This window comes from Jaculus jaculus, chromosome 6 (assembly GCF_020740685.1).
Source record: "Jaculus jaculus isolate mJacJac1 chromosome 6, mJacJac1.mat.Y.cur, whole genome shotgun sequence".
Classification (NCBI taxonomy): Eukaryota; Metazoa; Chordata; class Mammalia; order Rodentia; family Dipodidae; genus Jaculus; species Jaculus jaculus.
Genome location: NC_059107.1, coordinates 118,106,350 through 118,133,747, shown reverse-complemented (window position 1 = coordinate 118,133,747; position 27,398 = coordinate 118,106,350).

Sequence of the window (27,398 nt, the reverse complement as noted above, 5' to 3'; positions counted from 1 at the left end):
CATAATGATGAAGGCACAATAGCTGAGCCTGAGGTAGCAGGCTACTTGACATTCCCAAGTCAAGAAGCAGAGAGATGAATGCTAATGCTTTGATGCCTTTCTGTCTTTCATTTAGTCAAGAATCTCCAACTCATTTGCTGGTGCTGCCCACATTTAGGGTGGATCTTGCCACCTCATTAACCTGATCTAGAAACTTCTTTACAGTCATAACCAAAGATCTGTCTACATTGTAACTTTAGATTCAATCAACAATAATTGACATTAACATTCACAATGTTGAAGGGTGAGCAAGCAATTTTTTTCTAAAAGAAGGTAAATTTTAGTTAGTTCTTGAAACTGAACAACTTATAAACTCTCAACTAAGTGGGCATACATACAATTCCCTTTAGATACACATTTAAAAGGTACAAGGGGGAGTTAATATTCAGAAAAGAGTAGAATACTCTGTCTATGGAAGCAGCACCAACATGGTTATCCCAGACAATACTCTTCATTAGCACTGGGTTCATTACTGAATCAAATGCATTGATACATTTTAGTACTTTACAATTGTGGTAAAATCATGGTAACATTTCAAAATATAGTTCAATTTTTTAAGTTCTGTTTCTGAAGGAGCAATATAAAGAGTATGAAGCGAACATAAGGCACTTTGAGAAACATGATATTTGGAAATCGATGCGAAATCATGGCATGTTCAGAGTTGTTGTCTTGCATTATTTGATTTTCTACAGTTGTCATCCCTTCTCAGCAAAATGTATTGCCACCTTGCAAATAATCAATGTGCCACTATGAGTCTGCATTGCTAGAGATTTTTTTGTTAGTTTTCACTGATTTTGTAGAGCAAAATAGTTCAAGTGAAGTCTGATATCTCTTCTGTAAGTAGCACTGTATTTGATGCATAAGCATTTGTTTAATGATGTTATGGGGGCTGCAGAAATGGTACAAAGGGTAAGATTGCTTGTCACGAGCATACATGTCTGGAACCACCTGAGTCTGATTCCTCAGGACCCACATAAACAGCTGCTTTCAGCCATGCAGACCTGTAACTCCAGTCCTGTGCAGAGTGGAGGCCAAGGAATGACTGGAACTTGTGAAACCTGCAGAAAGACAATGGTTCTAGGAAATACTCAGATGAGTGATAGAGGAGGCTACATAACATTCTTCTCTGGCCCCCACTTACCTGTAAGAGCATCTATACATACAACTGTATGCATTACACAAACATACATACAAACACACTACCACCTCCACAACCACCACACATACTATACATGCAAAACAAAATAATACTATGATGAAATATAGCAATATCAGAAAGGAAGGTATTAGTACCCTTAAATCTAACAGAATTTATATGCTTTCACACAAGAAAAAAAAAAGATATTGTCAACTTCCAATTACCTATGGCAATGGGTAATTTATAGTCAGAAATCACATGAACTCATTAACAAACAAGGTACAAATCACTTTACATCTAAATGGTCCAACGTTTTGGCCCATCATTTTATGATTCTAAAAAAATTACATTCAATTTCATCAACTAATTAAGAAAATTAAGTATTTTCAAGAAATATCATTACTTTATTAACTAATTTCCTAAGGACATAGTCATTACTAGGATAGAATTTAAAAGTAACAGTGACAAGAAAAATATAATTAGGTAAGGTGAACAAACCTGATGCTTTATAACATAGTAGGATGACTGTAGATAATAATAAATAGTGGATTGACTGTAGATGACAATATCATAACATATATTTTACAATAGCTACAAGGAAGCATTTTACATTAAATCATAAGAGAAACAATGCACATTGGAGTTAATATATATGAAACTCTGATTTCTTCCTTACACAAGACATGCATGTATTTAAAAAATACATGGGGCTGGAGAGATGGCTTAGTGGTTAAGGCACTTGCCTGCAAAGCCCAAGGACCCATGGTCGACTCTCCAGATACATAAGCTAGATGCTCAAGATGATGCAAGCACATAATATCGCACCTATGCACAAGGTGACACACGTGTCTGGAGTCCAATTGCAGTGGTTGGTGACCCTTGTGCACCAGCTCTCTCTCTCTTCCTCTCTCTGTCTCATAAAAAAGAAAAACAGTACATGGTACACCATAATTACTAATGTGAATTATTATTTGAAAAGCAACATACTGAAATTTCTACAAGGAACAATCAGTTCCAAGAAAGAAACCAAGGTTTCCATTTGGTATCTGTTTAGAAGTCCCTTTTATCTTTGTTGAAAAGTTTTCACCCAATTACAGACTTTTCAGTATAAAATTTGAAAGAAAAGCCATGTTGTCACAAACCCCAAGGGAGTTCACTGTCTTATTTGATTCCTTCTAGTTACTCTTCAGGAGTTTCCCAAAGTGCCTCATGCTAAACTTTTATCTGTTGTCTTAGCAGATACAATATTGTTGGTTTGTAGACCAAGGAAATCACTGAATAGCAGAAGCCAGTTCAGATCCTACAAACTCACAGTAGACAGGTATGATGACTGAAGATAAAAAATATTGAAACATTGATTCACTGAGATTTACTTGTTAATAAGGCAAAAACTTAACTAACTGTCCCATCACAAATGCTGCAGGTAAAGAAATAAAAGACAAATCACCATCCTCAGTGACTCATAGGGTAGACAATGTCCAGTACAGCAGCCAGTATCTATCTATCTACCTATCTATCTATCCATCCATATATATATGTATATACACATATACATATACAGCATATATGTATGTATATACATATATATGTATGTATATATGTATGCTGTTTACATTGAATGAAACATAGTTTTGTCAATAGTGTACTAAAGAAAAAAACTGATCTAGAAGAGTAGAGAAAAATCCTATAAACTATTTCAATATAAGTACATAAATGTTAACAAAGCATGTAGGTACAGAATGTTATGGTATTAACATGAAAATTCTTTTCCCCTTTTAAAAAGAAAACATCTCTATTAAAAATTCATATGAGCAGGGCCCGGGGTGTGCCTGCGCAGTCGGGCCTTAGTGTGGAGCACGCTGCCCATCCGTCTCCTCGGTCTGCGCGGGTGGTTTCCTTCTCTGGAGTTTGGGGACTTTGGGTGGCGGACTCTGGCCTGTGCCACGGAGCTTCGGGGTAGTAGGAGGGAGCCCAGGAAGCCGGGAATGGCATGGTGACACTCATCTTGAATCCCATCACGTGGGAGGGAGAAGTAGTAAGATCACCATGAGGCCACCCATAAACTACGTAGTGAAATTCAGATGGCGGTAACCACTGGGATGTCCCAGGAGGCAACACAGTGCTGAGAAGAATTGACAGAGGAGTGTCCTCCCTGAAACATCTCTATCAAACCCTCCAAGGCTCATGCTCCAACGCACCTGTCCAGCCAGAAATTGGTCTTTATATCCATGACCTCGCAGTGCCTAGCAATACCTTCATGAGACACTCCTAATAGGAGAAAAGGACAATGACATAAAAATAAAAGATAGACTAATAGAGGGAGGGAGGGGATATGATGGAGAGTGGACTTGTGAAGGGGAAAGTGAGGGAAGGGAGGGAATTATCATGGCTTTTTGTCTGTAAGTATAGAAGTTGGGATGACCTAGAAGGCACCATGGTGCTGAGAAGAAGTGACAGAGGAGTGCTTAGCACTGAATTATCTCTATCACACTTTCTAAAGCTCAGGGACCATTGCAGAACAGGAGGTGGAAAGATTGTAAGAGCCAAAGGAAGGGTAGGACTCCTTAAAATGTGCTCCTCCAGACACAAAATGGCCTGGATACCCATGAACTCACAGTGCCTGATAGAATACCTATTCAAGACTGTTGTAATAGGAGGAAAAGATGATGCCATCAAAATAGAAGAGACTAGTTGAGAGGGGGAGGGGATATGACGAAGAGTGGAGTTTCAAAGGGGCAAGTGGGGTTAAACAGGGAATTACCATAGGATATTACTTACAATCATGGAAGTTGTCAATAAAAATAAATAAAAAATGAAAACAAAATTCATATGATTCATTTCCACTGTCTTCCACTGAACCCAATATTTTTTTCCTACTATTGCATCTATGTTTTCATGCATTTTCCTACTCTTCCATCATCTATTACAAGCTACAGATGGGCCCAATATTGTCCAGGTCTTCTGACAGTGACAGCCTGTGAGGTCATGAATACATTGACCCCTTCATATCTGAAGACAGCATTCAGAAGCACTCCTCCCCATATTTTGGCTCTTGTATTCTTTTCAGCTCTTCTTCTATATTCCCTGAGCCACTAGAAGTAATAGAGATGTCTGTTTTAGGACTGAACACTCAACTTTCACTTCTCAGCACTTTGAGAAGTTGTGATTATCTCCAGCAATTACCATCATCTGAAAAATGAAAATTACTTAACAAAAAGTGAAAGCAGTGCTAATGTAAGAGCATAAACATAAGCATTTAGAGAACAATTTGGTGGTCATAATGTAGCCAAGAAGCCAAACAATAATAGTAGCTTTCTGGGGTTGGAGAGATAGCTTAGCAGTTAAACACTTGCCTGCGAAGCCTAAGGACTGCGGCTTGAGGCTCTGTTCCCAAGGGCCAGATGCACAAGGTGGTGCATGCATCTGGAGTTCGTTTGCAGTGGCTGGAAGCCCTGGCATGCCCATTCTCTCCCTCCCTCTCTCTCTCTCTCTCTCTCTCTCTCTCTCTCTCTCTCTCTGTCTGTCTCTCTCCCTCTCTCTGCCTCTTTCTCTCTCTGTCTTTATCAAATAAATAAATAAATAAAATTAATAATAGTAGCTTTCTCCCTATAACATATGACCCTACCAGCCATAGGCTTTTGTCTAAGTATCATGCATGAATTTTTCCTATGGTGTGGACCCACATACAATATAAGTATTATTAGTTACCCCCATAAAAGACATGCCATAATTGTGCCACTTGGTACATTTGACCTAGCAGGCTACATGTGAAGCTTACAGAGTCTACTGCTGGTTAAGACCTCTGATGCCTTTTCTCCCCCTGATAGGCTTTCCAACACTATGAATGACTATTCATTAGGGAGGAAGTTTCCAGTTCAGTTCTAGCTTGATTTTTCTGAATCTTCCACCTGAATTATGTATGTCTTCAACAGTTGGGTCTTACTGACTAGATCTGGTGGGTAACCAAAAGCCTTATTTCTTTGGGGGGGGGGGGTCTCAAGGGTATCCCTGGCCAAAACCTCACTTGGAAGTATCCCACCCTTTGCACATATAATTTTCCATAACAATCTGAGGATTCTAAGTACAGTATTATTCAAAGTGCTTATTCTAGATTTTTTTTAAATGGGAGTAAATGGCATAATCTCTTAATGTTAAAAATGTATAAAGTCAAAAAGAAAATTTAGGACTTTATTCAACTCATGTTAAAACATATATGAGGGGTGGAGAGATGGTTAGCACTTAAGGTGTTTGCCTGAGAAGCCTATGGACTCATGCTCAACTCTTTAGGTACCACAAAAGCCAGGCACATAATGATGCAAGAGCACAAGGCTTCAGATATGCACAAGGGGGTGCACCTCTCTGGAGTTCTATTGCAATGGCTGGAGGCCTTAATGTGTCAACTCTCTCTCTGTGTCTCCTTCATTAAAAAAATGCAGTCTAGGGCTGAGAGATGGCTTAGCAGTTAAGTGCTTGCTTGTGAAGCCTAAGGACTCCAGTTCGTGGCTTGATTCCCCAGGACCCACGTTAGCCAGATGCACAAGGGGGCACACACATCTGGAGTTCGTTTGCAATGGCTGGAGGCCCTGGCACGCCCATTTTCCCTCTGTCTCTATCTGCCTCTTTCTCTCTCTGCCTGTCGCTCTCAAATAAATAAAATAAACAAAATATATTTAAAAAACGCAGTGTATTGGGCTTGTCAAAAAAAAAAAAGCCATGAAATGTTGAATATAGAATTCTTAAATAAAGCAAAGCAGCATTTTCTTTTTTTTTAGTGTTGGAGATTGAACTCAGGACCTCACTCACACTACACAAATGCTATTCCATTGTTACAATTGTTGCAGCCTATAGCAAAGCTATAAAAGTAGAAGTCTAGAAGCATTAGAGACAATTACATGCTCTTTTGTTGGGACCTGGAAGTTATAAATAAATTATGATGTATTAATAGAAAGATGTCATATAGTTTAAATATTAAATGAGTTGGGGTTGCCCTCATGTGTGGGCTCTGCAGAGTGAGATAGTCTGTACTGAAAAAAAAAAAAAAAAAAAATCCCTGTAATCACAATGTGTGTCAGGCAGGGAGCCAAAGATGAAGCTGCATCTCAACCAGCTGTGAGTGTGCTTGGGAATTTGAATGTCTCCAGCAGAAGAGCACTGGTGGGGACTGATCAGTGTCTTCTTTAAGTATTTTATTTATTTATTCAAGAGAGGTAGAAACACACAAAGAAAGAGAGAGAGTCACTGTGCATGGGTGTGTCAGGGCCTCTTGCTACTAGAAACAAACTCCAGATGCATGCAACACTATGTGTGCCTGTCTTTATATGGCTTCTGGGGATCAAACCTGTGTCAGCAGACATTGCAAACAAGTGGCTCTAACCACTGAACAGTCTGCACAACCCAGTGTCTTCGTTTCTAAAACGGTGGCCTATTTTTAGGAGCAAAGTCATTGCTACGAACATCTCTCACAAAAGTTGGAATGCCTGTGAACCAATCAGAAGGACTTGTATAGAGGTAAAATTTAGGAGACTGTAAATTTTCTCACAATTAAGTAAAATAATAGTGTGCAATCTTGACTTTCCCTCTGAAAAAATATAGAATTCCTGTTGAATGAGCATAAAGTTGGGATGGAAGTATTCTTCTGACAGACATGTTACTAGGTGTACTGGAGATTGTGCTAGTGGTGATATTTCTGCTCCAGTCTTGCTTGAAGTTATTCTCCTGCCTCTGCAGCTGCAATCAGAGTCAGTCTGAGACCTGGAACTGTGCAAGTGCTATCATCAGGCATGGTTTCTTGTAAAGTCAAATCTCTGTACTCAAGAAGCCAGTCTGTGAAGGGCCTATGAAGTAGAGTAGAAAAATTACCTGTTTTTATTTGCTATAATTTCAGTTGCATTCTTCAGTATATCCCAGACAATTGTAATTGTGTCTCCACATAGCTTATTCATTTATAAGTCCAAAGGTGTTCTGTTTTGCTAAGCTTTCATTATCTATAACAATGCTATGATATACAAAATATTGAATAAGAAATTTTTATTTACAGAATATAAAACATGGCATGGGGTAAAAATCAGAAGAGACTTTATCCCCAGGAACATGGGTGGTCAGGAACACAAAGACTTAGGCTTTGCTCATTTGAGGGAAAAATCTCTTGGAAGTGGCAAATAGGACCAAGAGAACATATCCACGTAAGGTCATTCATTCAACAGGTGAGTAGAAATCAAAAAAGACTGTCTTGACCACCAAGTAGAGAAAGTTCCAGTGAAAGTTTGTATTTGGCCACTAATTCTAATGAATTGAGTTAGTGTACTAACTAAGCTGAGACTAAACTTTTCAGGCTGTTGCTTCTCTCAGCGTTCACTGTGAGCTGGCACCGTGGGAAGCAGAGATGCTTGCTGAACAGTGCTTCTTGTTGCCAGGGCCTTTGCTTTGTGGTTTTTTTTTTTCCCCCTCAGGGGTTTTCCTTATATGTTTTTACCTCATTATGTTTTCCTTCCACATCTGTTATTTCAGGTTTTAGCCAATGTAATAAATTACTTTGTATCTTCTCTACTGGACACTTCCAAGCAAACTGCCTTCATTCTTCTATTTTGTATGATTTATGTAGTGCTTCATTATTTTATGGGATATGTCAATGATGCAGAGCATTTGATTGTACATGGACAAACATGACTGTAGAATTTCTCTGGTTTACCTTCTGTGTAATGTTTCCTTTAAGTAATCTCATAAATAAACCCGGCCATCTTCACTAGTGCGTCCTCCCTTCACAGGTGCATTTTGGGAGCAAAACATGCCACTTTCCTTTTCACAAGATTATCCCACCCTAGGAACTAGATAGGCAATTGCATCTTTCTTCTGATTCATTTTTTTGTTGTGCTCTATCCTGATTAATATTTATGAACTTTCTTCCTTACCTACTGCTTATATTCAGGAGTGAAATTTGACATATTAAACCAGCCCAGACTACTCAGACTTCCCATGATTTACTGCGGTTCTAACTTCATGAGTGTTTATACAGTTGCATGTGCTGTTCACTTTCTCAAGGTCTTGGCTACTTGCTAGATGTAGGAAACACACCATTGTGACTGAATTTTCTGAAGAGGCAAAGCAAGCATCCTCAATACCAAACGCCTAAGATTTTTTTTAACTTGATTTTTATTTATTTCAGTGAGAGAGAGAGAGAGAGGCAGAGAGAGGGAGAGAATGGGTGTGCCAGGGCCTCCAGCCACTGCAAAACAACTCCATACTTATGCACCCTCTTGGTGAATCTGTCTTAAGTGGGTCCTGGAGAGATGAATTGAGATCCTTTGGCTTTGCAGGCACATGTCTTAACCTCTAAGCCATCTCTCCAGCCCTCTTAAGATCATTTTTGAGTGGACACCATTTAAAATGTAAAATTAACATCATTAACAGAAAGAATCCAGTAGAAATTTATGTTTAGTTGGTTATTTAAAATTGAAAAACTTGGACAAAATCATTTTGAGAATTAGTAAAAATAAGATTTCTGGGCTTTGCTAATAATCTTTGGATTTAGACATTTTCAAGCATATATGGATACATGTGTGGAGGTAATGATGAAGGAATACAAATGGTGAGAACTGATAAGATTTGTCATTATTAGATTGCTTAATAATGTGTTGCTATTATTTTCCTCTTGCTTAGGGGCTGGCAACTGCCAATGTTGTTGGTGGCATACTATCTAGTAATATTCTAAAAATATGATAGGTTACTAACATTGATTAATGTATTTGAAAAATTAAAGCAAATAATCTGAAGTTATAGGTATACTATAGAATAGCTTAAATATTCCTTTATTGCTTTCACCCCACTCTTTTGAAGTCCATTTTCTGCCATTGGATGACACTTCAGAAATGGCCAATTAGGGGATAAATTTCACATCTGAAAATTTCCAGTCAAATATAAGTGAATCTTGAATTCAAAATGAGCTCTACTTTTTCCTTCAATTCAAGCCTAATCATATGCTATTAGGCAAGTAGAGAGAATGGAGGGTGGAATATAGTCTATTGTTTTGAGCACTTTTCTAAATGTCCTTTCTACCTTGTTTCACAGGTCCTTTCAGTTATCTTTACCCTAACAATTTTCTGTGCACTTAGTTTTTGTCATTGTCTATCTGTGATACATTTCCTGGGAGGAATATATTTTTTTAACCATAAACAGTAAGTATATCATTTCCATGGTCAGTGATGTGACTTTATTTTCTAGGAGTCTTCTTGTTCCAACCTTGTGAGCTCCTGCCCTGGCCACTTAGTTGCATGGTACCCTTCCCTCCAGAGGCCACCTTGTTGGACACAAAATGTTCAAATTTTCTGGATTTCTTAGAAAGTAACTACCAAACTTGCAAAATTTTGCCCCACAAAACAGAAGTTTAAGTCTGCTCCTATTCCTGTCCTTATGCTGTCTGTTCTTACCTTCTATATGGGTTCATTCAGACAGCTTTTCTCTGTGTTACTTTTCCCTGGAAGGGAAGATACCTACTCTCCAAAAGCTCAAAAAACATTTGTGAGATTTTCCAAGAACTCTTTTACTTTTCCCTCTAAGTATCTATAGCTCAGCTGTGTCTCTTACAGTGCAGAGGAACTCTCATTCAATGAGTGTCCTCTTGAAAATCCTCATCTTTTTAAAAAAAAGTTTAATTGACTCTCCTTTCTTCCACCATGGAAATAGAAGTGCGGAGAACATAGTAGTGTATCACTACAGAGTCACTAGCTTTTTCCTATCATCTGAAGGCTGGGGAATGGTGATCTGCTTAGCCACCTCTAAATCCTTTGGTGTAATGTTTGCTTTAGAAATCAGAGTTCTGCTTTTTACTATTTATCTTGAGCTTTGTGGCTTCAAATGATCTTTATCAACCTGAACAATAGGAATAAATCCACTTACATGATCTTGTGTAAACTGGGGAATCATGCTTGGTTGAATGGCTAATTTGTCAAAGAACCTTTCATTTTACTTTATTCCATATTCTGGTCTAGTTTACATTTCCAATCTGCATTAAAGATATATTCCTTGTTTTGGTAAGTGTAATGGTATCTGCTGCACTCTATGATTTTCTTAATGTTTCAGAACTATGTGGCTTCTCTTTCTTCTAATTACACTGACTCACAACACTTACAATTTTTTTTACTATATTATAGTTACACACATATATAAAAAGCCTAGTATTATTTAAGAAAGGGATTCAATATTTTATTTGTTAACTGTTTATATATTTATTAATATTATATATAATTTTATAATATAATACATTATATATTATAACATATTATATATGTCTAAGTAAGTTTCATATCATATAACAGAAAATTTTTAAGAAAAATGTTTTAATGTTTAATATTATAAAGAGAAAGGGATTTTGGTTGAGAAATTCAAATGCTACTGAATGTTCACTCTCCATCTTCACTGTTAAAGGACAATGAGTATTTTGCATGTTGGTAAGAAATAAATGATGCCACAAATAGAAATCACAAATTGAAACATAGTAGGAAATTAACATTAGTACTCTTTACTTCCCTTTCAGCAAGTCTTCCACTCCAAGTATTTATATTTCAAAGTGTGACGGTAATTTCTCATTCTGAATAATCAGTCTTTCAGAATCTGTCTTGCAAAACCTCCAAATGAATTGCATTAGCCACTCTTCACTCATTTGTATTATATTATACAGAGAGTCCTCAGAGAATTATAGAAATACACGCATGTGCCAGAGGTGGTATTATTGCTTTTTCTAATTCCTTCTGAATTCTATGATGTAATTAATCTGAGCTTGGTGCTCTGTCAACTTCAATAATCCTGACGACCTTATTACACTCTCCAGCGGAGAGATAAGTATTAAGTGGGTACCTGTGGGAATTAGATTCCACTCTCATCATTGCCAGCCAATGTTTTTAGAAACCATTTCATCCCTTTGTGTATATGAGAAATTGTATATTAAAGTGGGAATGAATAGAACTGTTGTTTTGCCAACTCATTTTTATAACTGGGGGCAGGGTTGAGGAGGAGAGCTAGTGAGGATTCTAATAAGGAAGAAGAAAATTAAAGTGCATCTGTGTAGGTAAAACTCAGAGTCGATTTTCATTATTAAAGCTGTTTGTCACTGCAAACCACCAATTTTTTTTGTCTTATGGAAGCAGCATATGTGCCTGCAGTTTTAGAAGGCAACATCTTTTCAATTTTACTTTGTTTCTTTTATCTTGATTGCTGGGATAGTTGTGTGATTTGGATACCTGAGTCATAACACATTTTGGCATGCAGGTTTGAATAGAGAAGGAAAAGATGAGGAAAATAATGGTGGCTTGAGCCCTTGCTAAATGTATGCAAAAACAGTGGTGAGCCAAATGATGAACAGATGTAGATGAGTATTTTCATCATTTTTGTTAAATATCCTGCAAATGATTCTGGCTTGTTATACAGGAAAATGGCATCAAAATGAGATGTGTACATGAGGAAAATATTAATGACTATACTTCATCAATGCACAAGAGATAATGCAGCTGTTGTCAGCCTCCAGCTGTGGAAGTATGGCTTACATTTTCTGGAGGAAAAATCAGGCTTTTAATTTTGTTTCATTTCAATTTAATTCATATTTATTCATTTTTTTATTTTTTTGGTGTTGGACACATCTCACTTTGAGGAATATTTCCAACATATCTGAAGGCTTCTTGCAGTAATAGGGGTCTTAGTCAGCACTTGGACATGACCAGCACTTCTGGTGATATGTGTCATTCATAGGTGATAGACACCATGTGTGGTGGTTTGATTCAGGTTTCCCCCATAAACTTAGGTGGTCTGAATACTAGGTTCCCAGCTGATGGATATTTGGGAATTAATGCCTCCTGGAGGGAGTGTATTGTTGGGGTAGGCTTGTGGGTGTTATAGCCAGTTTCCCCATGCCAGTGTTCAGCACACTCTCCTGTTGCTATTGTCCTTGTTATGTTGGCCAGGGGGTGATGTTCCCCCTCTGCTCATGCCATTGTTTTCCCCTGCCATTGTGGAACTTCCCCTCAAGCCTGTAAGCCAAAATAAATCTCTTTTTCCCAGAAGCTGATCTTGGTTGTGTGATGTTTACCAGCGATGTGAACCGGACTGCAACAGTAAAGTGGTACCGAGGAGTGGGATTTCTGCTAGACACCGGACTATGGTTTTGGCCTTTTGGAGCTGATTTTCAGGAGGAATGTGGGAGGATTTGAAACCTTGGCCTAAGAGATGCCTTGCAGTCCTGTAAGTACAGCTTGATGAACTATTCTGTTCAGGGTTTAAAGACCTGAATTCAGTAAGAACTATGGACTGTGAGGCTTGGCTTATGAGGGTGAAAAAGAGCTTTGCTTGGACTGGGCTATCAGTTTGTATGAGAAGTTTGCTGTTATGCCTGTGTCCTGAGAAGTTGTGCAGGGTTGCTTTAAGAAGAAATGAACTGGTATGAGCAGAGGGATATGGCAGAGAAAGAAAAATCTTTGGATGAACTGTTGCCCGTTCAGCTACTACTGAGAGATTACAACCTTTGAGACTAGGCTAGCTGGGGCATAAAGAAGAATGTTGTTTCTTTTGAAGGGGCCTGAGTGCTCAAGGAGTGCCCTGTTCTTCAAAGTCTGCTTTATTCTCCCCTGGATTAATAAACTGGCACTCTACCTGGTATTGTGGAGTATAGGAAATGCATGAAAGAGAGGGTCATTGAGTTTGCAACATGGTCTTGTGTTTTGGAAATGGCCATGGGCAGTGTGAAGCAGGTTTGTAGGATGCTTCCATGGAGACCCAATGGTCCCATGAAAATGAACCATGGCTTGCAGTGGAGACTCAGTGGAGATGCCAGGGCCACAAGATGGCTGCCAAGGAGAGCTGATGGCCTTGATGAAGTTTTCCAGGACTGTGAGTAGCCTAGCTGGAGGGGTATAATTGGAATGCCAGAGACTTGTTGCTGGTTAGAATTATTGGACTTGGATATTTGTCACTGGCTAGAGTTGTTGGACTTGAAGCTACAGAGTTTGATGTTTTCCCTGGTTGTTTAAATCTTATATTGGTTGAATGTTTCTTTGCTATGCCCAATGCCATCTTTTGCAGTGTGAATATTTATTCTGTGCCATTATGGGTTTGGGGTGGTTATTTTTTGGTATTATGGCTCAGTTAAAAGATCTTGGTCTATGGGGATGTATAAGCATCATTGGGATTGATAAAAACTATGGGACTTTTAAAGTTAGATGAATGCATTGCATTTACATCATGTATGGTTATCAGTTTATGGGGGCTAGGTGTGGAATGTGGTGGTTTGATTCAGTTGTCTTCCATAAAATTAGGTGTTCTGAATGGTAGGTTCCCAGCTGATGGGTATTTGGGAATTATTGTCTCCTGGAGGGAGTGTATTGTTGGGGGCAGGCTTGTGGATGTTATAGGCAGTTTCCCCTTGCCAGTGTTTGGCACACCCTCCTGTTGCTGTGGTCCACCTTATGTTGGCCAGGGAATGATGTTCCCTCTCTGCTCATGCCATCGTTTTCCCCTGTCATCGTGGAGCTCCCCATCGAGCCTGTAAGAGAAAATAAATCTCTTTTTCCCAGAAGCTGCTCTTGGTTTGGTGATTTCTACCAGCAATGCCAACCGGACTGCAACACCTTGGAAAGGAGTGTACTGAGGTGTCAGAGTTTGCTATATGGACTGAGCTGGGGTTGGTTGCATTTACTATTACACCTTCTGTGTATTCATGAAGCTGCTAGCACCCTTACTCATTGGAGGGGGTAAGACTTAAAAAAGAGAAAAATGGGATGTGAGGACATGAGCGCAACCAGCTATGAAATAATAGTGACTTAATCAAGACCCTGTTACAGTGGGATGACTCAAGGCACACAGAGATTAGGGTGCAACCAGAGTAGACAGAAAGCTATAAATAAACAATGAAGGTATTAAGCAAAATTCATGAAGCAGAAGTGGATGTAAACAAACAGAAATTGCAGTTTGCTCAAAATGAAGAGACAAAAGTAGAATTCTACTTATATTAATGCCACAGACAAGTAGTCTAATACTGTACAAAGATCATTTCAGACCATACAGCATTTATCATATTGACATAATACAGAGGTAGAAAATGAAAACAAGAAACTTGGTCTGATCACACACCTACTTGGACCCAGCTGTGTTGTTTCAGAATAAAATTTTTGTGTGACATGTGTGGATGTGTTGGGCTCTGAAAGGCCCAGGCGTGAGGCCTAGTGGAACTTCCTGAGCCTAGCTAAACTTTGGCGACCTGTCTGGCCAGCTATGACTCAGCAAGACACCTAATGGCTTCTGGCCTCCCACTTCCACGCGGTAATTGTAATTACCATTTCAATAGTTACAGTTTACTATTGGCCCTTACCTCCCCCCGTCCTAAAATCCCCACCTTCGTCCCCAACATGATATAGGCAACTGCTCATAGTAATAAAGCAAGTTTTTTCTGTGAGTTCCTGCATCGAAAGACTCCCGACTCAGTGTGTTTTTTCTTGGGTGGCTAGGAGAGGTTTCTGAGTCATCGTACACTCATCTTTCTTCTTAACCCCTAGGGAGGAACCAGCAGGCCTGGTCCTTCCTCAGCACTACCTGCCCAGGAAGAAGCCCGGTAACTGGCACCAAACGTGTGGCTCTGGGACCCTGGCAGACTAGTGTTCCTGTGAGAGGTAGTTGTTGAGGAGGTAATCGGTATACTTGTGCGGGTGAGCATACCCTCATGAGTTATGAGGCAGTCTTCATATTTAATGAGCTAAACTTTGCTTATATAACCTGTACTTACTTGTCAACATCTCTTTGTTCCCTTTCTCTTTCTCTTCACCTTCGGTTTGCTGGCAGCTTTTGTATTTCTAAAGGCTTGTGCTTCTCTTTCTCTCTGCTTGGGCCTGTGAAGGCAGGCCAGCTTTTTCTGACATTATGGAACTTCCCCTGGATCTGTAAGCTTCAATAAATATTCCTTCCTCCATAACTGTACCTGGCTGGCAGTTTATCTCAGCAAACCTAAAGCTGTCTAATGAGCTGAGATGAACCTGACCATGTGGATGTTAATCTTTTGGAACCTTTGTTTTAAAGAAATAGGCATAAACTTGATGCTTACAACTGAAGGTGTCTTCTGGAGTGGTAAGCCAAATTTTATGGACTATTCACATGATAGTTTAAAAATACTAAGCACAGACAGCATTAAACTTCAAGGCTTAGCTTATAAGCTTTCTAAGAGGAAAGAAAGACTTCAGGGGACTTTACTGGAACTGGGCTACTGGCATAAGGGCTGGCTATGTCCTGCTGCCCAGGCCCAGAGAATTTAATAAAGGTTAAATTTGTAATAGACTAATAATATGCTTAGCTAGAGATATTGGATTAAGATTTTTTTGTTTGTTTTGGTTTTTCGAGGTAGGATTTCACTCTAGCCCAGGCTGACCTGGAATCCCCTATGGAGCCTCAGGGTGGCCTAAAACTCATGGTAATCCTCCTACCTCCACCTCCCGAGTGCTGGGATTAAAGGCGTACACCACCACGCCTGGCTGAGACTTAAGAGTTTAAGCTAGAAAACCTCAAGCAAGTTAAAATTACAGATACCGAGACTAATTTTAGGTTATAATGGTTCAATTTACATTGTTTTAGTCTCTCTTTGCTGTGCCTTATACCAGTTAAAAATGTATACTCTGTGCCTTTATATGTTAAAAGTGTTTAACTTGTTTAATTTTACGAATCTGTTTTTTTCTTTTTTCTTTTTTTTTTTAAATTTTTATTAACATTTCCATGATTATAAAATATATCCTATGGTAATTCCCTCCCTCCCCACCCCACACTTTCCCATTTGAAATTCCATTCTCCATCATATTACCTCCCCATTACAATCATTACATATATACAATATCAACCTATTAAGTATCCTCCTCCTTTCCTTTCTCTACCCTTGATGTCTCCTTTTTACCTTACTGGCCTCTGCTACTAAGTATTTTCATTCTCACACAGAAGCCCAATCATCTGTATCCACATATGAGAGAGAACATGTGGCGCTTGGCTTTCTGGGCCTGGGTTACCTCACTTAGTATAATCCTTTCCAGGTCCATCCATTTTTCTGCAAATTTCATAACTTCATTTTTCTTTACCGCTGAGTAGAACTACATTGTATAAATGTGCCACATCTTCATTATCCACTCATCTGTTAAGGGACATCTAGGCTGGTTCCATTTCCCAGCTATTATAAATTGAGCAGCAATAAACATGGTTGAGCATGAACTTCTAAGGAAATGAGATGAGTCCTTTGGATATATGCCTAGGAGTGCTATAGCTGGGTCGTATGGTAGATCAATCTTTAGCTGTTTTAGGAACCTCCACAAACCTCCACACTGTTTTCCATAATGGCTGGACCAGATTGCATTCCCACCAGCAGTGTAGAAGGGTTCCATTTTTTCCACATCCCCACCAACATTTATGATCATTTGTTTTCATGATGGTGGCCAATCTGACAGGAGTGAGATGGAATCTCAATGTAGTTTTAATCTGCATTTCCCTGATGACTAATGACGTAGAACATTTTTTTTAGATGCTTATATGCCATTCTTATTTCTTCCTTTGAGAACTCTCTATTTAGCTCCATAGCCCATTTTTTGATTGGCTTTTTTGGTTCCTTATTATTTAACTTTTTGAGTTCTTTGTATATCCTAGATATTAATCCTCTATCAGATATATAGCTGGCAAAGATTTTTTCCCATTCTGTAGGTTGCATCTTTGCTTTTTTCACTGTGTCCTTTGCAGTGCAAAATCTTTGTAATTTGATGAGATCCCAGTGATTAATCTGTGGTTTTATTGCCTGAGCAATTGGGGTTGTATTCAGAAAGTCTTTGCCAAGACCAATATGTTGAAGGGTTTCCCCTACTTTTTCCTCTAGCAGTTTCAGAGTTTCAGGTCTGATGTTAAGGTCTTTAATCCATTTGGACTTAATTCTTGTGCATGGCGAGAGAGAAGAATCTATTTTCATCCTTCTGCAGATATATATCCAGTTTTCAAAACACCATTTGCGGAAGAGGCTGTCTCTTCTCCAATGAGTATTTTTGGCATTTTTATCGAATATCAGGTGGCTATAGCTACATGGGCTTACATCTGGGTCCTCTATTCTGTTCCACTGATCTACATGTCTGTTTTTGTGCCAGTACCATGCTGTTTTTGTTGCTATGGCTCAGTAGTATAGGTTAAAATCAGGTATGGTGATACCACCAGCCTCATTTTTGTTGCTCAGTATTATTTTAGATATTTGAGTTTTTTTGTGATTCCAAACGAATTTTTGGATTGTTTTTTCTATTTCCATGAAGAAAGCCTTTGGAATTTTGATAGGGATTGCATTAAATGTGTAGATTGCTTTTGGTAAGATTGCCATTTTCACAATATTGATTCTTCCAATCCAGGAACAAGGGATGTTTCTCCACTTTCTAGTGTCTTCTGCAATTTCTTGCTTCAGTGTTTTAAAGTTCTCATTATAGAGATCCTTTACTTCCTTGGTTAGGTTTATTCCAAGGTACTTTAATTTTATGATGCAATTGTTATGATGCAATTGTGAACAGGAGTGATTCTCTGATTTCATCCTCTGTGTGTTTGTTGTCAGCATATATGAAAGCTACTGATTTCTGTGTATTTATTTTGTATCCTGCTACATTGCTGTAGGTTTTGATCAGCTCTAAAAGTTTGCTAGTAGAGTCTTTAGGGTCCTTTATGTATAGAATCATGTCATCTGCAAATAATGGTAACTTGACCTCTTCCTTTCCAATTTGTATCCCTTTTATGTGTGTCTCTTGCCTTATTGCTATGGCTAAGACTTCCAAAACTATATTACATAAAAGTGGGGACAGTGGACACCCTTGTCTTGTTCCTGATTTTAGTGGGAAAGCTTCCAGTTTTCCCCATTTAGTAATATGTTGGCTGTAGGCTTGTCATAAATAGCCTTTATTATATTGAGATATGTTCCTTCTATTCCCAGTCTCTGTAGGACTTTTATCATGAAGGGATGTTGGATTTTGTCAAATGCTTTCTCTGCGTCTAATGAGATGATCATGTGATTTTTGTCCTTCAACCCGTTTATGTAATGTATTACATTTATAGATTTGCGTATGTTGAACCATCCCTGCATCTCTGGGATAAAGCCTACTTGGTCAGGGTGAATGATCTTTTTGATATATTCTTGTATTCTGTTTGCTAATATTTTGTTGAGAATTTTTGCATCTATGTGCATGAGGTAGATTGGTCTGTAATTTTCTTTTTTTGTTCTATCTTTGCCTGGTTTTGGTATCAGGGTGATGCTGGCCTCATAGAAGGAGTTTGGTAGAATTCCTTCTTTTTCTATTTCCTGGAAAAGCTTAAGAAGAAATGGTGGTAGCTCTTCCTTAAAAGTCTGGTAAAATTCAGCAGTGAATCCATCTGGGCCTGGGCTTTTTTTGGTTGGGAGATTATTGATAACTGTTCGGATCTCCATGTTTGTTATAGGTCTATTTAAGTGATTAATCTCATTTTGATTTAATTTAGGTAGGTCATATAGATCAAGGAAATCATCCATTTCTTTCAGATTTTCATACTTTGTGGGGTATATGCTTTTATATTATGTCCCTATGATTTTTTGAATTTCTCTGGAATCTGTTGTGATGTTACCTTGTTCATCTCTGATTTTATTAATTTGTGTCTCTTCTCTCTTTCTTTTGGTCAGATTTGCTAAGGGTTTATCAATCTTGTTTATCCTTTCAAAGAACCAACTCTTTGTTTCATTAATTCTTTGGATTGTTCTTATTGTTTCTATTTCATTAATTTCTGCCCTAATCTTTATTATTTCTTCCCGTCTACTACTTTTTGGTTTGCCTTGTTCTTCTTTTTCCAAGGCTTTAAGGCGAAGCATTAGGTCGTTTACTTGCGACCTTTCTAATTTCTTAATATAGGCACTTAAGGCTATAAATTTACCTCTTAGAACTGCCTTCATTGTGTCCCAGAGATTTTGTTATGTTGTGTTCTCACTATCATTTGACTCTATAAATTTTTTGATTTCCTTTTTGATTTCTTCATTGACCCATTCATCATTTAGTAGTGTATTGTTTAGTTTCCATGATTTTGTGTGTGCTCTATAGCCTTTCTTGCTACTGATTTGTAGTTTAATTCCATTGTGGTCAGATAGAATGCAAGGAATTATTTCAATTTTCCTGAATTTGTTAAGATTTGCTTTGTGTCCTCATATATGGTCTATTTTAGAGAATGTTCCATGTGCTGCTGAAAGAATGTATATTCTGCAGCCTTTGTATGAAATGTCCTGTATATATCTGTTAAGTCCATTCCTTCCATGACCTCATTTAGTCCAGATGCCTCTCTGTTTATTCTTTCCCTGGATGACCTGTCAATTGATGAGAGTGGGGTGTTAAAGTCACCCACCACCACTGTGTTTGGTGTTATCTGTGACCTTAGTTCTAATTGTGTTTGTTTGACGAATTTGGGAGCCCCCATGTTAGGTGCACATATGTTTAGGATTGTTATGTCCTCCTGTTGGAGTGTGCCCTTAATCAATATAAAGTGACCTTCCTTATCTTTCTTGACTAACGTTGGACTAAAGTCTACCCTGTCCGATATTAAGATAGTAAGCCCTGCTTGTTTTCTAGGCCCATTTGCTTGAAACATCGTCTTCCAACCTTTCACCCTAAGGTAATGTCTATCCTTTGTAGAAAGGTGAGTTTCTTGGAGACAACAAATTGTAGGATCCTGCTTTTTAACCCAGTATGCGAATCTATGTCTTTTTGTTGGGGGCATAGAGGCCATTGATATTAAGAGATGTTATTGAAAGGTGTGTATTTATGTTTGCCTTTTTTTTTTTTTTTTTTTTTTTGTGGTTCTGTTTCTACCTGTGCTCTCTTCTGTTAACTAGTATTTGAGTATTGCTTGTTTTTTCTAGGTTCCTTATATGTGTGCTTTTCCTTTTCTTCAGTATGGAGGATTCTATCAAGTATTTTCTGTAGAGCTGGTTTTGTCTTCAAATACTCCTTTAACCTGCTTTTGTCATGTAATGTCCTTATTTCTCCATCTATTTGAATGGATAACTTTGCAGGATAAAGTAACCTTGGTTGACAGTTGTTATCTTTCAGAACTTGGAATATATCACCCCAAGCCCTTCTGGCTTTAAAAGTTTGTGCTGAATAATCTGCTGTAATCCTGATGGGCTTACTTTTGTAGGTAACTTGATTTTTCTCTCTAACTGCTTTCATTATTTTTCCTTGGTGTGTGTGTTTGGAAGTTTGATTATAATATGGCAAGGAGAGGTTCTTTCCAGGTTTTGTCTGGCTGGGGTTCTAAAGGCTTCCTGTATCTGTATTGGCACCTCGTTCCCAATTTGGGGGAAATTTTCCTCTATGATTTTGTTGAGACACCTACTATGCCTTTGGAGTGGAATTCTTCTCCTTCTACTATGCCCTGAATTCTAATATTTGATCTTTTCATAGTGTCCCGAATATCTTGAAATTCCCACTCATACTTTTCTATAAGTTTGTCTTTCTCTTTGTTGGCCTGTATTAGATCTGCCACCTGGTCTTCTAGCTTAGATATTCTGTCCTCTCCTTCGTCCATTCTACTGGTGAGATTTTCTACAGAGTTTTTTGTTCATTAACTGTGTTCTTCATTGCTAGTAATTCTGACTGTTTTTTCTTTATTATTTCTATTTCCTTATTTATGTCTTCTATTGCCTTTTTTATTTCATGAAATTGGTGTCCTGCATCTTCTTTGATTCCTTTGATTTCCTCTTTAAGTTCCTCTTTGACTCCTTTGATTTGTTCTCTGACTTCTTTGAACATATTTACAATCATTCTTTTGAAATCTTTTTCAGGCATTTTCTCTAACTCGTTCTCACTGGAGGTCATTTCTGATGCATTAATACTTTTAGGTGGATTTATATCGTCTTGCTTTTTAGTGTTTCTTGTGTTATACTGTATATATTTTTGCATCTTGGATTAAGTTAATGATTGGATTTTCTAGCTAGCTGGGTATTCTTAGCTCTATCAATTGATTTGATGTTATATATTTTCAGGGTATGAGCTTAAGGTGTTAGATGTGGCTCTTAAGACTCTGAGAGTATCTACAAAGGTGTTCCTAGGGGTTGAGTTTCCCTGCTATGGGAGTATTCAAGTAGGCTGAGTGGAATAAAACACAGTTAGATTCTAAAAGTTAACTAAACACTTTGCCCATTCAGTCAAAAACAGCCCCAAGTATGTATGCCAGAGTAGTTATTATAACAACCAGATCCTCTATCAACACAGAGGTTAAGATTTCTGGTCTGTTGAGGGATCCCAGTCAGCTTGTGACCAAGTGAGACCCTTCCCTGGTGCAAACCCAGTTACCTTGGATGAGTTTGGTCTCAGTCAAGTTGCTGCCTGGGTCGTCAGGCTGCTGTTCTGATTTCTGGAGCTGGGCACTGGCTTTTCCTGTGGGGCAAACCAAGCCTGGCAACTGTGGCCCTGCAGATCAGCACCCCTGCTGCTGGATCTGCTGCTGCTTCTGGGTCTTCTGTTGTTGGCGCTCCTGGGTCTGCTGCTGCTGGGGCCGCTGGTACTGGATCCGGAGCTGCTGATGTTGCTGCCAAACTCTGCTCCTGCTTGGGTCCCGCTGTCAGCTCAAGTTTATGTGACCGGGTCCTGGGATGCTGCTCTGTTCGCTGGAGCTGGGCTCAGGCGGTGGGGGAGGGGAGAGAGCCGCAGCTGCTCTGGTTCTCTCGCTGCTCCACATGTTCTTCTACCTCGCGTTTTTGCTCCTCCGCTGCTCACTGCCGCTCTCCCTTCATGTTTCGTGAGTTGCGGAGAGCGCGGTGTGAGGGGAAGCTCCCACACCTGGCTTTTCCTATGGCTGGAGCCAAGCCCGGCGGCTTTCTGGTGCACCCCATCACCGCCGTGGTTGGCGGAGCTGCCAGGGCCACTTTTGCCAGCCTGTGCGGGCTCTGGATGCTCTGGATCCCTCTTACTTCCCTGCCACTGCTTCAATTTCCTATACACCTCACTTTTTAGTAAAAGTTTGTATTTTGCTGAGGTGTTTTCGTCTTTTTTTCCCCCCAGGCTGCTTTGGCATGGTACCTACGCTGCCATCTTAACTCGAAGTCCCAATTTTATGAATCTTAATATCTTAAATTGGTCAAGACTGTGGAGACCTTTAAAGTTAAACTGTGTACAATTTATAATATATGATAGTTATAAATCTATTGGAAGCCAGGGGTGGAATTTGGTAATTTAAATAGATGAACCCCCTCCTGGCAGCTTATGCTCGACCCTCCTCTACTGGGAATTGGTGGGCAATCCACCTCCTGGGAGACTGCCACATGGCCCCTTTGGACTGATGCAGGTGGGGACAGGGGAGAAGTCTGCCCTCTCATGGTGACTGGGCTCACTGACCTTTTCCCCGCACCTACTAGGCATCAGCACTTGCTGGGGGAAAAAAATCTAAACATGCCATTAGTCATATGCTTCAATGTTTCACCACTCTCAGGCTGCCTGATCAAATTAAAACAGATAATGGCCCCTACTTCATAAGCAAGGCCTTTATAGATTTTCTCCAGACCTAAAAAATTTCACATTCCATAGGCATCCCATACAATCCCCAGGGCCAGGCTATTGTGAAAAGATATAATCAGACTCTCAAGTCTCAATTACAAAAACAAAAGGGGAAACCTTACCCACACACAACCAACTAAAAAAGCCATTATTTACCCTAAATATTTTTGAATTTTTCTAACAATTTATAATGTGTGATGGTTATAAATCTATTGGGCTCCAGGGATAGAATATGATAATTTAAATAAATGGCCCAGAATATATTCAATTATTTATCTTAAGGTGTGATGGTGAGTTTCAGATTTCAATCTAAAGATATGCAAAGTGTGCCTAACAGGATTTCCTAAAGTGTGCTGTGGCTTTTGGCTTTAGGCTTGTACTTTTAATGTCTAACTGTCCTGAAGCTTGTAACTATACTTAAGCTTTAAAGTAGCTCCTGAGAAAATTCAAACTGTACCTCCCTTTAAGATCTTGGGTTTGATCCTTACCCTAGATACAGTTTCACCTGTTCGATGCTCTATATGATATGGTTACATATTTAGGTGAAGAGATACTAGGGTTAAAATTTAAAAGTCATTTGGGGTGTCATGTAGATTTTCAATGGATTTGTGTTACTTCTAAAAAAGATAATAACATTCAACAACATCAGGAAATAGCATTTAAGAGATATTTGGCACAACGATAATATTTCCTTAGATCTGATTCAGTTATATCAGAGATTTTGTCTTTACAAAATATTCATCATACTTTGGATGCAGCTAACACTGTTGATGACTTAATATCTGCTTTTAAGTCTGCCTTGCCTGGATGGAATTCTTTCACTTCTTAGACAGGAAGCTTTGCTGCTACAGGTATTTGTCTTTTACTCATTCTGTGTCTACTGCCCATACTCGTTAAATGCCTTTTAAGATCTTTTATGGATATCTGTGCAGAAGTACATGGGATACAGCTACGACCCGACCCCAGCTTCCTGAGACATTATCTTAAAGCCCCTGCAGGGGCTGGTAGTCAAAGATGGGTATGATTCTCTTGAATTAGGTCAACCTAAGACAGGGCATGAATGATGGAATTCATGTACCGATGATGGGTAAGGCCTAAATATTGTAGAGGACAACCTAAGACAGACAATCTTTCTGCACCGAGGCCTGGAGAGGCCCAGTTCATAAAAAAATAAATAAGAAAGGGAAGAAATTGTCTAAAGCCATTTGACTGGCCTTGTATACATAGCTCTAGGCCATTTGACAGCAAGACTTTAACACCTACATGTAAACAAGATTATACACATCCAGTGTTACTGATAAGAGCTGGCCATTCCTTAATATTTATATTTATATTACTAGGATCAAAGGGTTTGTTTGTTTCCCAACCTTGGGATAATCTTTTATACTGAGAAGTGATTAAAGTTCAAAAATTTTGTAACAGAAAGGAGTTTTTGATGAAAACTTATGTGAAGCTCATGGAATTTTTGTCCATGGAAAAACTTTGTAAAAAGTAAAAAGACCCATTTGGGTACCAGCGAGAGACCTAAAATATTTGTCCCAACAAGGGGACACTGACAATCAGTTCTCTAGAGAGTGTCCCACCCCTGAGAACTGTTCCTAAAATGGTCCTTCACCCTGCAAAATTAAATAACTCCCTTCCTTGAGGAGGATTGCTGGCTTTGCCTCCGATCTGGGCCTCTCCAGCTTCTTACAGTACAATTACTCAGCCACCTTCCCCATCCCCATCCAGCTTTTCCCAATGTTTCCTCTGGGCTTTTGGGCCCCACCTTCCCCTAATAATTCCTGTATAGATGTGGGATACATTCATCCTTTCTTCCATACTTTTAACAAAACTGAGCCCAGTGCTCAACACTGCCTGCCTTCTGGAATGGTTTATGTTTGTGGAGGCAGGATGGCCTATAACTTTCTGCCCACCAATTGGATGGGCCTTTGTGCCCCAGGCACCTTAATCCCAGATGTAGATATCATTCCTGGAAACTAGATTCCCTGGCTGAGGTAGTCCTACAAAACAGGAGAGGACTAGACTTACTAATGGCTGAAAAGGGAGGCATATGTTTGTTTTTATAGGAACAATGCTGCTTTTATGCCAATAAATCAGGAATCATCCATGACAAGATTAAGAGGCTCCAGGAAGACTTGGAGAGGAGGCAGTGGGACCTCCAGGACAACCTGCTGCACACAGGCTTACATGACTTCTTACCCTACCTTCTCCCTCTACCTGGACCCCTCCCCCTCCTTCTCCTTCCCCTGATCCTTATCTTCACTGTCAGGACTTGTGTAATTAACAAAATTACACAATTTATTCACCAGCAGCTAGAAGCAATAAAACTTCATCAGGTCTAAATACATTACCACAGGCTAGCAACTCAGGAATTAAGTTCCCAGATGACCCACCGCCACCTCCTCTGCCCTCCATGTGACCGATGATGGGTAAGATCCCCAGAAGGAGACAACCTAAGACAGGTGCCATGGTGACTAATGCTCTAACAAAAACAAAAAGGGGGAGATGTTGGGCTCTGAAAGACCCAGGCATGAGGCCTAGTGGAACTTCCTGAGCCTAGGTAAAGTTTGGCAACCTGTCTCCGGCCAGCTAGGACTCAGCAAGACACCTAATGGCTTCTGGCCTTTCACTTCCACGTGGTAATTGTAATTACCATTTCAATAGTTACAGTTTACTATTTGCCCTTACTTCTTCCCCTCTTTCCTAAAATCCCTGCCTTCATCCACAACATGATATAGGCGACTGCTCATAGTAGTAAAGCGAGTTTTTTCTGCAAGTTCCTGTGTCGTAAAGACTCCTGACTCAGTGTGGTTTTTCTCCAGTGGCCAGGAGAGGTCTGGGTCATCCAAAGTTCATCATCCCCTCAACTCCTTGGGAGGAACCAGAAGGCCTGGTCCTGCCCTCAGAACTACCTGCCTGGGAAGGAGCCCGGCATGGATGTGTACATTTGTGTTCATATATGTGAGTACACACACATGTGCTTACTTGTACATGAATTATTGTGTGTGTTTGTGTGTGTGCATGTGCACATGTAGAAGTCAGAGGTCAATGTCTGATGTCTTATTCAATAACTTTCCACTTTATTTTTTGAGACAAGTTTTCTCACTGAAATGGGATTTCATCAGCTTGACTAGACTAGATCACAAAGGAACCCCAGAGATACCCAGTCTCCACCTCTCCAATGTTGGGACTCCAGGAGCATGCCAACATGAGTGATGCCACCATGAGTGCTGAGATCTGACCTCAGGTCTTCGTGTGCCTGTGAAGCAAACCATTTATCACCTGAGCCCTCTCCCCAGTTTCATCTCCCAGTTTCCTACTCTTCATCACTCTATTGCAGTACCCCTCTCAGTAATAACTTCAGTCATGTAAGGAGAGTTGGAAAGTAATTGAATCATAATAAAAACAGTGATCATAATAAAAACAGAAAGAAGTAGCCACTTTAGCTAAGATTAATTGTATATCAAAATACCATGTAAACCTTCAAACTATATTCCAGTCTTTTCTGCCCAGGATATGAAGCATTGTTTTCCTTATGCCATCCTCTGTGTGGTTGTGAATTGCAGTGCCCTTACCCACCACAGACTTGAAAAGGGAAAAATGAGATGTAAGGATAAGAATGAATTAGGTGCAGGCAGAGACACCATTGAGTTTCAGTTTCAGAAAAAGGGATAAGGTTGGCTTGTCCTCTGCTTAAAGAGGGAAGATGGTCATCTTCAACTTATTCTGCCAGTGATTAGTTTTGTGATATTTTACCTGCCTCATATGACCGTGAAAGTGACTGATACTTGGGAAGGACACAATGATCACTTGTTGAATAAAAAACTAATAAGATAAATGAATGAAAACTGAAAAAAACAGTGGCGCTTGTGAATAGAAATCAAATGTCACCATATTGACAACAGAAGAAAAACAGATTGCTTATTTGAAATGAGAAAACTTCTCTTTGAGTTACACAGTCTCTCTCTCTCTCTCTCTCATGTACACACTTATTCTCCCCCCCCCCCACAGACACACACCTCTTTCTTCTTTTCTCTTTTCTTCTCTTCATAATCTAGGCTTGTGTATAGCTGGCAATCCTCCTTTCAAAGCTTTCTGAGTTCTTGAATGCTGATATTACAAGCATATGCCACCATGCTGGATTACAGATTTGTTTTTCATTAGTACTACTTCTTTGTTGATAACATGTTTTTACTCACTATCAGTATGTTGTTTATTTGGCATCATAAATCTTTTTTTCCAAACAAACATAATGTGTATGAAAAGGCTATTTTTAGTGCTTTATGAATGGGTAATAATGCCAGTGACAACTTAATTTTACCAGATTGTTCATCTATGTAGTTAATAGCATCATTTATTTCTGCATATACACTAGATTTAGAATGAAGTCAAATAATTGAAATCTTGATTGTATATGCATGTTAGTAAATGCTATTAATTTATGACTTAGTCAACAAAGGCCACAGCCTTTGTCCTTTGTGTGTGTGTGTGTGTGTATATATATATATATATATATATATATATCTCCTTTGTGTGTGTGTGTGTGTGTGTGTGTGTGTGTGTATACACATATACATATATTATATAGGATGTTAGAATTCACAAATACATTGAAAAAATACAGCTAAGTCATTTTTACTTCTAATCAATGTTCTTGTTATGTGTTTGCATTTCCCAAGCAAAAG